Consider the following 12,442-nt stretch of genomic DNA (forward strand, 5'->3'; position numbering starts at 1 on the left):
AAGCAGAAGTATTTTATTTGACTTTTTTTAAGTTTACAAAATATGTAAAGTGCCTTGACTTGAGAAACTTTTTTAAAACAAATGTGGAAAAGTCTATATAAACAGCATTCTCTTTTTTTCCCAGAGATCAAAAGAATGTTTTCAGAAACTCTTTCACTATCAATTTATAACCCCTGTTATAAAAGCAAACTTAACTCTGCAGTGAAAGTGTTTTGATAAGACAAACTGTATGCTCCATAACCTCTGCCTTCTCTCTTACTGGCTTTAAACTTCGACCAGTCAACTCACCATTGGACAGATTAAGTTCACAGACCCAACGGTATCTTAAACTTATCATGTCTAAAACTGGAAACGTCTGTTCCTTTAAACTATTTCTTGAAGTAAAATAAGTAACAAAATTAATGCAGTTAATGACACCACTATCAACGTAATAGTTTAAGTCAAAATTTAATTAAACTCTTCCCGGACGGAACCAGGTCCTGTTTCATGTTCTCGCAGCCCAATAATGAAATACAGACGAACCGGGAAAGGAGAGAGTTTATTTCTGTAACCAGGTACAGGGAGAAGGTCGGAGATAATTCATCAGACCAACTCAGGATTCTAAAGTTTTTCCAGTCCTTATATATGTTTTGAACTATATGCCTATGTAGTCTCATATTCGCCTGTCTCTATAGATGATGAATTTTGTTTTAACTGAAACGTCAGAAGCAGAAATGTCCTCTAAATCTACTTAATGCACGAGGTCCCTGGTACCAGGATGATAAAGAAATGTCCCCTAAATCTACTTAATCTATGATTCCCCTGGTACCAGGGTAATTACTTCTATCTTATGTTACCTATGGTTTAGGTCTAGAGAGTTGCTTCAGACCCCCAACAAGTGTATTCAATCCAGGATGGGTCTTGGTACAAGGAATGTACGGCTGTCTTGACTCACCCCAGGTTTTGTGGACCCAAGACAGGTCTTTGTCGAGACAAGGAATTTAAGAAAGTCTCCCTTATGTTGACTTGCCCTGGGCTTTAGCAGAAGCCTGGAGAAAGGTCTTACCAAAGATATGTTTCATTTTTGTTTTTGGTGTCTGGGTATTGATTTCCCTAGATTTAATTATTAATGTTAAGGCAGATGCAGCGGAAGTTTGCCTGTATAATGGGAGTGCTATGGAGGCCTGTGTGTGTGACTATCAGAGAGAATTGGCCTACCACAGAATAATCACCAAATTTTGCTGATTTTCAGATTTTTATTGGCTATTTCTTCAAAGTTTTTCCTTTATCTCATTGTCATGCTTGTCAAGACCCTTTCTGAGGGTACTTAGCCTTGTAACAGGTATCCCTGCTTCTCCTTCTTCTTCATCTTTTTATCTCCACTTGCTACCTCCAAACCATGTTCCATGTTACTCTCAGAGCAGAACATCTAATCAAAAACCTTTGCTCTCGTACTTAAAATTTCTTGATATCTCATTGCGTTCTTTAGGATAATGTCCATAGTGTGCCATACAAGGTTACCATGATTTCCCTTTGTCTTGTAAATGCTCCCCAATTCCTATGATTTCCTACCTAATTCTTGCCTCTCAACCAATGCAGAGGCATTTCAGTGCCCAGGATTTACCATACTGCTTTCTACCTTCATGATTTTGCTCAAGCTGTTCTCTCTCTCTGCAGTACCTTCAGTATTAGTTTTCTATGTCCTGTGACAAGTTACTGCAACTTTGCCCCTTAAAACCATACACATCTATTCTTTTGGAGTTCTGGAGATCAGAGCTCAGTTTTACTATGTTGAAATCAAGGCATCAGTGGGTCCTCACCCTCAGCAACATCAGGGGAGAATTTTTTTCTTGCCTTTTCCAGCTTCTGGTGGCTTCTGTGTCCCTTGGCATGTGATCACATCATTTCAATGTCTGCCTCTGTGGTCACATTGCCTTCTGTTCTTCTGTGTCAAATCTCCTTCTATCTCTTTTTTGTAAGGACAGTTTTCATTGCATCTAGGACTCACACTGGCAATCTAATATAATCTTCCTGTTTTACTCGTCTCAGGCTATTATAACAAAATACCATACACTGGATGGCTTAAATAGCAGACACTTATTTCTCTCAGTCTGGAGGTTGGGAAAACCAAGATCAAGGTGCCAACAGACTCAATGTCTTCTTAGGGTGCTCTTCCTGGCTTGTAGAAAGCCACCTTCTTGCTGTCTGCACACATGGCCTTTCCTAGTGAGAACTCAAGATGGCGGAGAGAGATCTTTCTGTCTTCCTCTACTTACAAAGGCACTAATTCCAATGTGAAGGTGCCACCTTGTGAGCTAATCTAATCCTAATTACCTCAAAAGCTCCACCTCTAAATACCATCACACTGGGGGTCTGGACTTCGACACATACATTTTTGGAGGACTTGAACATTCAAGCCCATGACATTCCCATCTCAAGACTTTTAACTTAATCACATTTAAAAATTGCCTTTATGTATATAAAGCAACATTTATAGGGTCCAAGTTAGGTTCTAATATCTTTAGGGGCGATTATTTAGCCTGCTGCTGCTTTCTTTTAGAATTTAGCTAGGTTTTTCTTATTGATGACCCTTTGTGCCCGCCCTATGCTTACCTCTGAATTTACACTTATTACATAAATGTTAAATCTTTCTAACTAGAATGAACACTCCTCAAGGGCAGAGGATGTATATTTTATTCATTTTTCCTTTTTTACTCTCAATAACCTAGGATGGTGTCTGGCACATAGTAGGTGTTCCGTATGTACTTATTGAACTTTTGAAACGATGACATCTCTGATTTTAATGTTTCAAAATAAATGACTTAGCCAGTGGGAATGAACAAGAAAGGTAACATATGGTTGTCTCACTCTCTGGAGCACCTCATGGGCAATGTGGCTTGCTTCCTGACCCTATCCAATGAAATACAGGTTTTCCTCATTTCACTGCTTTGTTTTATTGTGCTTCACAGATACTGCATTCTTCACAAATTGAAGGTTTGTGGGAACTGCATCAAGCAAGTCTATTGACACCATTTTTTTTTTCCTTCAAGGAATCTTGACCTTTTTTTTTTTTTATATACTTTATGTTCTAGGGTACATGTGCACAACATGGAGGTTTGTTACATATGTATACATGTGCCATGTTGGTGTGCTGCACCCATTAACTCGTCATTTACATTAGGTATATCTCCTAATGCTATCCCTCCACCCACCCCAGGCCCCGGTGTGTGATGTTCCCCTTCCTGTGTCCCAAGTGTTCACATTGTTCAGTTCCCACCTATGAGCAAGAATATGCAGTGTTTGGTTTTCTGTTCTTGCAATAGTTTGCTGAGAATGATGGTTTCCAGCTGCATCCATGTCCCTACAAAGGACACGAACTCATCCTCTTTTATGACTGCATAGTATTCCATGGTGTATATGATTGACACCATTTTTTTTTCCAACAGCAGGTGCTCACTTTGTATCTTTGTGTCAGCATTTCTGGACAATGAAATACTTTTAAATTAAGGTATGCAGGTATGCTTTTTTTTTTTTTTTGTCATTGCATGACACACTTAATCAATTATAGTATAGTGTAAATGTAACTTTTCTATGCACTGACAAACCAAAAAATTGGTATGCTTTGCTTTATTGCCGTGGTCTAGAACCAAACCCACAATGTCTCAGAGGTATGCCTGGAATACAAATAGAAATACTTCATTTTTCAAATGCTGGTTTGCTAATTCACGTTAGGACAAAAATTTTATGACATAATGGCCAATGAGATTATAGGGAGATTTCTGACTCAGAATATCACATTGAACACTAACTATGACTACAAATTATTATTTATTAATGTAAAATGTGATCATATTACCATCAATACTTTTTTTGTGAACAGAACAAAGTAAAGATATATCTTGTTCAGAAGAAGTGTCAAATAAAAAGTTAAGGCATGTAACATACACATCTTTAAGTGATCCCAAGAATCTTATTTTGTGCTGCCATAAATAACAGAACACTTGAGACTGGATAATTTATGAAGAACAGAAGTCTATTAATTCACAGACTGGGAAGTCGAAGGTTAAGGTGCCACGAGGTTTGGTGTTATGATGAGCCCATTATCTTCTTCCAAAATGAAACCTTGCACACTGCATCCTTTTGGGGAAGGAGCCCTAGATCCTCAGATGATGGAAGGCAGAAGGGCCAAGACAAAGAGCCTACTCCTACAAGCCCTTTATATAATGACATAATCCATTTATGAGGGTAGAGCTCTTATGGTCTATCACTTCTGAAGAACCCAACAACCCAACGCCATTAGTTTGGCAATTAAATTTCAACATCAGTTTTGAAGGGGGAGCAAACATTCAAACTGTAGCACCAAGTAAGTCACACTGTTGTATAATCTCCAACCCTGGAGTGCTGGCAGGACCAGTGAATTTCTTCTAACTACTAGAGTATGGCATTGGCATATGGCAAAAGTGATGGAATGCCACTTATGAAATACACGCATACACACAAACATACACAACCATATTTATATTCAATACATGCATGTTTACAGTGTTTTACGTATGTGTGTGGCAGATTATATTTATGTATACATTGAATGCATCACATATATAAATTACCTATCTATCATCTATCTATCCATCCATTTATCCATCCCATCTTTCTTTGCTTGCTAGCATGCATGAGAGAGATTCCCCTTCATTACTGGTTTTGAAGCAGTAAGCTGTCATGTTGTGCAAGGGTATATGAAAAAGGCCAAGCGTCAAGGAACTGTAGGAACCCTCTAGGAGCTGAACGAGGCTGCTGGCCAACAGCCAGCAAGAAAACAGTAGTCAGAATCCTACAATCACAAAAGGAGGGGAAGTGTCTGTTTTACCAGTTGGTCCTCAGAGAAGATCATAGGCCCACCTCACACTTGGGTTGCAGCCTGATAAGGCTCTTTCAGGCTGCAACTCAGAATCACAAAACCCTCTTAAAGCTATGCTCCCTAGACTTTTGGTCTGCAGAAAGTGTGAGATAATAATGTGTGTTACTTTAAGTCACTCAGTTGTGGTAAGGCATTATGCAGCAATAATAAACTAATCCAGGACACAACAGTCTATGATGTAGATTTGGCAGAAATGTAAGGGAGTTATTGCAGAAAATTAGAGTAGTAAAAATTATAGAAGAAAATACTTCATATAAAGCAAAACCAACAATTCAATTGCATTTACTTCTAATGAGAAAAAATAGAAGGAAACTTAAAAAATCATGGCTTTATACTTATGAATATAAATAGAGAGCTCCCTAAAGAGCTCTATTTTTGGGAAAATAGTCAATAAGATAGTAAGAAATAAAACAAATATAAATATATACCGCAAACCTTTTAGAATAATGTCTTTGAGGCTAAAGCACAGGTGATTATAATTTTACAAAATATCAAAGAGGGAAAATCAATGTTTTATATAAAATGATGAGCAGGAAATAAGATATGTGGTAGGTGGCAGTGTGTTACAGTGGAAAGACTGGGCTTGTATTAATTTGGCTTGTATATTTACTATTTGGGTAATCTTGAGGAAATTGCATTTTGAAATATTTAATTAGGGATAAAGAAATCTCTTTAGAAATTTTATTTCTCAGTGTTCTCCAGTAAACCCTAAGAGATATATATGTATGTATATGTATTTACCCATCTATCTAAAGAGTTTTGTAATAGGAAGTTGGATTATGCAGTTATAGAGGCTGGGAACTCCCAAGGTTTGCAGTTGGCAAGCTGGAGACCCAGAAAAGCCAATGGTGTAGTTCCAGTTCAATTCCGAAGGCCTGAGAACCAAAGCTAATGGTATAGTTCCCACCTGAAGGTGGGCAGGTGATGTGGTTTTGCTCTGTGTCCCCACCTAAATCTCTCTGGAATTGTAATCCCCACATGTTGAGAAAGGGACCTCGTGGGAGGTGATTGGATCATGGGGGTGGTTTCTTCCATGTTGTTCTCATGAGAGTGAGTGAATTCTTATGAGCTCTGATGGTTTAAAAGTATGTGGTGGTTCTCTCCTCTCTCTCTCTCACCACCATGTTAGATGTGCCTTTTTCTTCTTCTCTTTCCATCATAATTGTAAGTTTCCTGGGGCCTCCCCAGCCATGTGGAACTGTGAGTCAATTGAACCTCTTTTATTTATAAATTACCCAGTCTCAGTTCTTTACAGCAGTGTGAAAATGGACTAATAAAGAAAATTGGTGCCAGAAGTTTAGGGCACTGTTATAAAAATATCTTAAAATGTGGATATGACTTTGGAACTGGGTAACGGACAGAGGTTAGAACAATTTGGAGGGCTCAGAAGACGAAAGATGTGGGGGAAGTTTGGAACTTCCTAGATATTTGTTGAATCACCAAAATGCTTATAGTAATATGGACAATTAAGTTCAGAGTAAGGTGGTCTCAGATGGAGATGAGGAGCTTATTGGGAACTGGAGCAAAGGTTACTCTTGCTATGCTTTAGCAAAGAGACTCTCAGCATTTTTCCCCTGCCCTAGAGATCTGTGGAACTTTGAACTTGAGAGAAGTTGATGTAGAGTATCTGACAGAAGAAATTTCTAAGCAGCAAAGCATTTAAATATATGATCTGCCTTTTTCTGAAAGCATACTACAGTCATGTGTGTTCACAAAGAGATTTTCTGCAACTGGAACTTATGTTTAAAACAGAAGCAGTGCATAAAAATTTGGAAAATTTGCAGCCTGACCATTTCTTTTCCCCAGAAAAGAAAAACTCATTTTCTGGGGAGAAATTGAAGCCCAAGCCACTGCAGAAATTTGCGTAAGTAATTAGGAGCCCAGTGTTAATGGTTAAGACAATGAGATACATGTCTCCAGGGCATTTTAGAGATTTCACAGCAGTCCTTCCCATCACAGGTCTGGAGGCCCAGGGGGAAAAAATAGTTTCCTGGGCCAGGCCCAGCACCCGGCTGCTCTGTGCAGCCTCAGGACATGCTGCCCTGTGTCCCAGCTGCCCCAGCTCCAGCCATAGTTAAAAGGGGCCAAGGCACAATTCAGGACCATGGCTTCAGAAGTCCCTTGGGAGCTTCCATGTGGTGTTGGGCCTGCAGATATGCAGAAGACAATAATTGAGGCTTGGGAACCTCTGGCCTAGATTTCAGAGGACATATGGAAATGCCTGGATGTCCAGGCAGAAGTTTGCTGCAGGGTCAAATCCTTCATGGGGAACCTCTACTAGAGCAAGCAGAGCAGAAATATGGGGTTGGAGCCCCCACACACAGTCTCTCCTGGGGCACTGCCTAGTATTGCTGTAAGAATAGGGCTACTGTCCTCCAGACCCCAGAATGGAAGATCCACCAGCAGCTTGCATCATGTGCTTGGAAAAGGTGCAGGCACTCAATGCCAGCCTGTGAAAGCAGTTGCAGGGGGCTCTACCCTGCAAAACCACAGGGGTGGAGCTGCTCAAGACTTTGGGAGCCCACCTCTTGCATCAGCATGCCCTTTATGTGAGACATCATGTCAAAGGATATTATTTTGCAGCTTTAAGATTTAATGGCTACTCTGTAGGATTTTGGACGTGCATGGGGCCTGTAGCCCCTTTGTGTTGGACAATTTCTCCCATTTGGAATGGGAGCATTTACCCAATGCCTGTACCCTATTGTATCTTGGAAGTAATTAACTTGCTTTGGATTTCACAGGCTCAGAGGCAGAAGGGACTTGACATGTCTCAGATGAGATTTTGGACTTGGACTTTTGTGTTAATGCTGGATTAAGACTTTGAGGGAATATTGTTAAGGCACGTTTGGTTTTAAATGTGTGAAGGATGTGAAATTTGGGAGGGGCTGGGGCAGAATGTTATGATTGGACTCTGTCCCCACCCAAATCTCATCTGGAATTGTAATCCTCATATGTCGAGGGAGAGACCTGGTGAGAGGTGATTGGGTCATGGGGGTTATTTTCCCCATGCTGTTCTCATGAGAGTGAGTGAGTTCTCATGAGCTCTGATGATTTAAAAGTATGTGGTGGTTCCCTCACCTTGCTCTCTGTCTCTTCTGATGCCATATAAGACATGCCTTGCTTTCCCTTCTCCTTCCACCATGATTGTAAGTTTCCTGAGGCCTCCCCAGCCATGCAGAACTCTGAGTCAATTAAAATTCTTTTCTTTATAAATTACCCAGTCTTAGGTAGTTCGTTATAGCAGTGTGAAAGTAGACTCATATAGCAGGCTTGAGACACCAGAAGAGGCAATGTTTCAGTTCAAGTCTGAAGGCATGAAAAGACTGATGATGCAGCTTAATGCAGCCACACAGAAGGAAATTCCCTGTTACTTGCAGAAGGTAGTCAGCCTTTTGTTCTATTCAGTCCCTTCAACTGATTCGATGAGGCCCACCCACATGAGGAAGGACAATATGCTTTACTAGGTCAAACAATTAAAACACTTACATTACCCAAAAACATCCTCATAGACACACCCAGAATAATGGTTGACCAAATAGCTGGATGTCCTGTGGCCAAGTCAAGTTGAAGTGGACAGGTTTTGAGATAAGCAACCTTTAACCTACCTGTGCTTTAAAGATTCAGCATTTATCTCTTGTCACAAAGAGTGAATGTACATCTTCAATAAAACCAGTCCTCACTTTTCATCCTCCCTACTCGTTAGTATTGCCATAAGATTAAATTCTAACCAACAGCTTGTGAATAAAATAAACCTCTTCCAGGCTAACCTGCCAAACCTCCTGGCACATGACTTGTCATGCTCTTCCCCTTGTACCACTGTGATGAAGAGTGTTCAGAAGCCAGACACTGAAGACATTGAGAGAGCTGTCCACTTATCAGAAACATCTATATAAGATTTTATGTGAGCAAGAAATATGCTTATCTTCTTTATGAACCATTGCATATATTAAGGTCTATTTTTAAAAGGCTTCCAAAAAATCAGACTTCTTTATACATTCTATCCTATGTAATTGTAGAAATAAGCTTGAATACTGAAAGTTTATTTTGTAATATTTCTAGAGTAATAAAATGAGTAGAAAAAAAAAAGTAACATATCCTTACCACATTTGCATTGTTCAGCCTTTTAAAAATCATGTTTCCGCAGAACTTGCACTCACTGAAGTGTTGCTCCCTCATACTTCCTGTTCCAGGAGCTGCATTACAGAAGTAATAGCGTTTTTAAAGATCACAGTCACTTCTGTGTGATTGACCAACCACAGGTGATTAAGAAGGAGCTAACTAGAATAGTAGCCCACTTTTGAGAAAAACTGTATTAGCTTAGAAGAAAATCACTTAGTATTTACAGAAAGATTAGTATAATTTTTACAGAAGGCAAAAGGATGAATAGCTGAGTCATAATTACTGTTAGCAATAATTTTAAAGGTATTATAAAATTGGGAAAATACTAAAAAAACCGTTATGAACAAGTAGAACACCTCAAGAACATTTTAAAAGAATGAAATACAAATCATTACCTTAAAAAGGATTATTGCAAGTTATAAATTACACATAGAGAAAAATTAGCAAAGCTCAATCATTTAGACTTAAAAACATGCTTTGAAAGCCTTTGAAACTGTTGAGATATTCATCATTTTCCTTTTGCAAAAAAATAGGCCCATGTACTTTAGTTACTAACAATACATATCAAATATATTTCTTCGAGTATGATACCTAAATGAAAGATTATCTTTCAAAGCATGTTCTAAAAGTATTTAGAGTTATGAAGACATACTTCCATAGGTTAATTCCATTAATGATGAGAGTTTTTAAGTTGCTTGGGAATGATAGAAACATCTCTTACCTGTTCACTTGAAATTTACACACAGACATAGGCATGTATTATATAACAAAAATCAAATGTGGTATATTGAACTATAACACAGAACAATTCTGGTTTGTGAAAGTGAATTTAAATATGATGGGAATTATGTACAGTTTAAAATTTTACTGAAGTTATTAACTTTTTCTTGAAAAAATTAATGTATACAGTATTTCAATACAATAGCAGCACACAAGAAAACACCCTTAGATACATATTATAAATGTAACACATATATCACATATGTAACATATGTATAGACATATATCATATATAGTATATATAGTATATACATACATACATATCACACATACATTATATGTGTAATATATTTCTCTATATGTCACACACATATACTTATATAGTATATACAGCTATACACACAAATGTATATAAATATATCTAAAACATGTAAAAACACAAGTATATATCACATAGTGATTATACTTGATACATATACATGAATATATGTGATATATACTTGATACATATACATGTATATATGTGACATATACATGTATTTTTATATATTTGTATAAAATACTTGTATTTATATATTTGTATATTTTATAAATTTTAATGTATCTTATATATTTTATTATTGTATATGTTATACATGTATAATATATATATATATCTTACATACATATATATATATCCCACAAAGGTGAGGTTAAAGATATAGAGTAGGGCAATAGGAGAGAAAAAGTTAGAGTCATTGGGAATCAATCTTGTAGGTTCAACTAATGTAAGAGTTTCTGACAGGCAGAACACAGAAGACAGATTTGAATAAATTGTTAAGGGGATAATACAATAAAATTTCCCAGAACTGAAGTACAGGAATCTCCACATTTAACAGGTGAAGTGAACACTGGCACAATTAATGAAAAAAGCAACTTGCAACAAGGAATACCATTGTGAAATTTTAGAATAGCATTGATACAGAAAAGCTCCTAAAAGAACTCAGAATAAAATAAAGGAAAAGAGAAAAAAAATAAGGAGAAAAAAAGAGAGAAAGAAAGGGGGGGCGGTAAAGACACAGAGATAGAAAGTGACAGAAAGAAGGGAAGGGGAAGGAAGGGGAAGGAAGGAAAAGAGGGTGATGAGGAGGGGAGGAGAGAGAAAAGAAAAGAAAATACAGATCTGTAGCAGTTTTCACAGTAGAGTGTTCAGTGTTCAGACATGATTTATCAAATTTGAAGTAAGACTTCCAAGTAGCTGTAAGCCAAATACATTACCACGAATAGGATAGACCCTAAAAATAGTCTTCCCAGACCAAACGATGTGGGAAGTACGTTTGTTCCATAATGATCAGTTTCACATGCTCAGATGAAAAACAATCCATCAAAAATAATCACATACAAAAGTACTCTGCATGGGCAATCTGATGTTATATATATAGTTTAAACTGATGCTGAACTGTTAGGACATTGTTGAAATAAGCAATTATTAGTTTCATGAAACAGATATTATAGCCAAAATAATCTTGGGTTGTGGGTTAATAGAACTTTTGTATTTCAGTAGCCGTTATTATAATAGCTTCATCATTTGGTTAGGTAAATGTCCAGATGCGAATTTATCTGGAAGAAATTTTGGAGGATTTGTGATATCTCTAGCTCAATTTCTTTAGTAACTTGGATTGTAATTAGAGGTAAAACAAATAATTCTGATTTATAATAAACTATTTGTGTACAAGTTTTCATTTTGTTGTGAATAAACCTACAAATAAAAACACTTTGATAAGCACTCCCATGAGACTAACATAACCAACACTTAGTTTAATTATGATGATTGGGTAAAGAAAATATGGTGTGTATGTACATATACACACATATTATATACACACCATGTATATATATACACACAATTTTCTATATTTTATATATACACATTGTATGTATATATATGGTATATATGTGTGTGTATATATGGTATATGTGTGTGTATATGTATATATACACACACACATATATATGGTATACATATATACACAAACACACACACACTATGGAATACTACTCAGCCACAAAAAGGAATGAAATCATGTATTTCGCAGCAACATGAATGTAACTGTAGGTCATTATCTTAAGTGAAATAATTTAGAAACAGTAAGTCAAATACTGCATGTTCTTACTTATAAGCAGGAGCTAAATAATGTGTACATATGGAAATACAGAGTGAAATAGAGGATGTCAGAAACTCCAAAGGGTGGAAGGCAGGAGAGGGGTGGGGGATGAAAAATTACCTATTGGGTGCAATGTGTTACTATTCAGTAATACACTAAACACCCAGACTTCAAGGTTTATTTTATAATCAGCAGTAGGCATTAGACAATTCTTTATATTAAAAAATTAACCATACATTCAATTCAATTTCAGTTATATTCTTTGCATTCTACTCTCCCTCGCTCCCCCATCCTCCTTCCTTCCTTCTTTTTTTTTTTTTTTTTTTTTTTCTTTTATCTCTTTCTTAGTTTTTTCTCTTTCTTTCTGAAAAGGCCTGTATTTCTATTATGTTATAAGTTAGTAATGGGACCTACCTCATAAAGTAATAAAATGATTTGATTTTGGATGTGAATATTTCTTTAGAGAGCTGTAAGAAAAGTTTAAGTAGTATAATGTGGTTATTAGAATGTTAATATTTAGCACCCATCATCTGAAGCAAAAAAAAAAAAAAAAAAAAAAAAA

This window comes from Rhinopithecus bieti, unplaced genomic scaffold (assembly GCF_001698545.2).
Source record: "Rhinopithecus bieti isolate Rb0 unplaced genomic scaffold, ASM169854v2 scaffold_15769, whole genome shotgun sequence".
Lineage (NCBI taxonomy): Eukaryota > Metazoa > Chordata > Mammalia > Primates > Cercopithecidae > Rhinopithecus > Rhinopithecus bieti.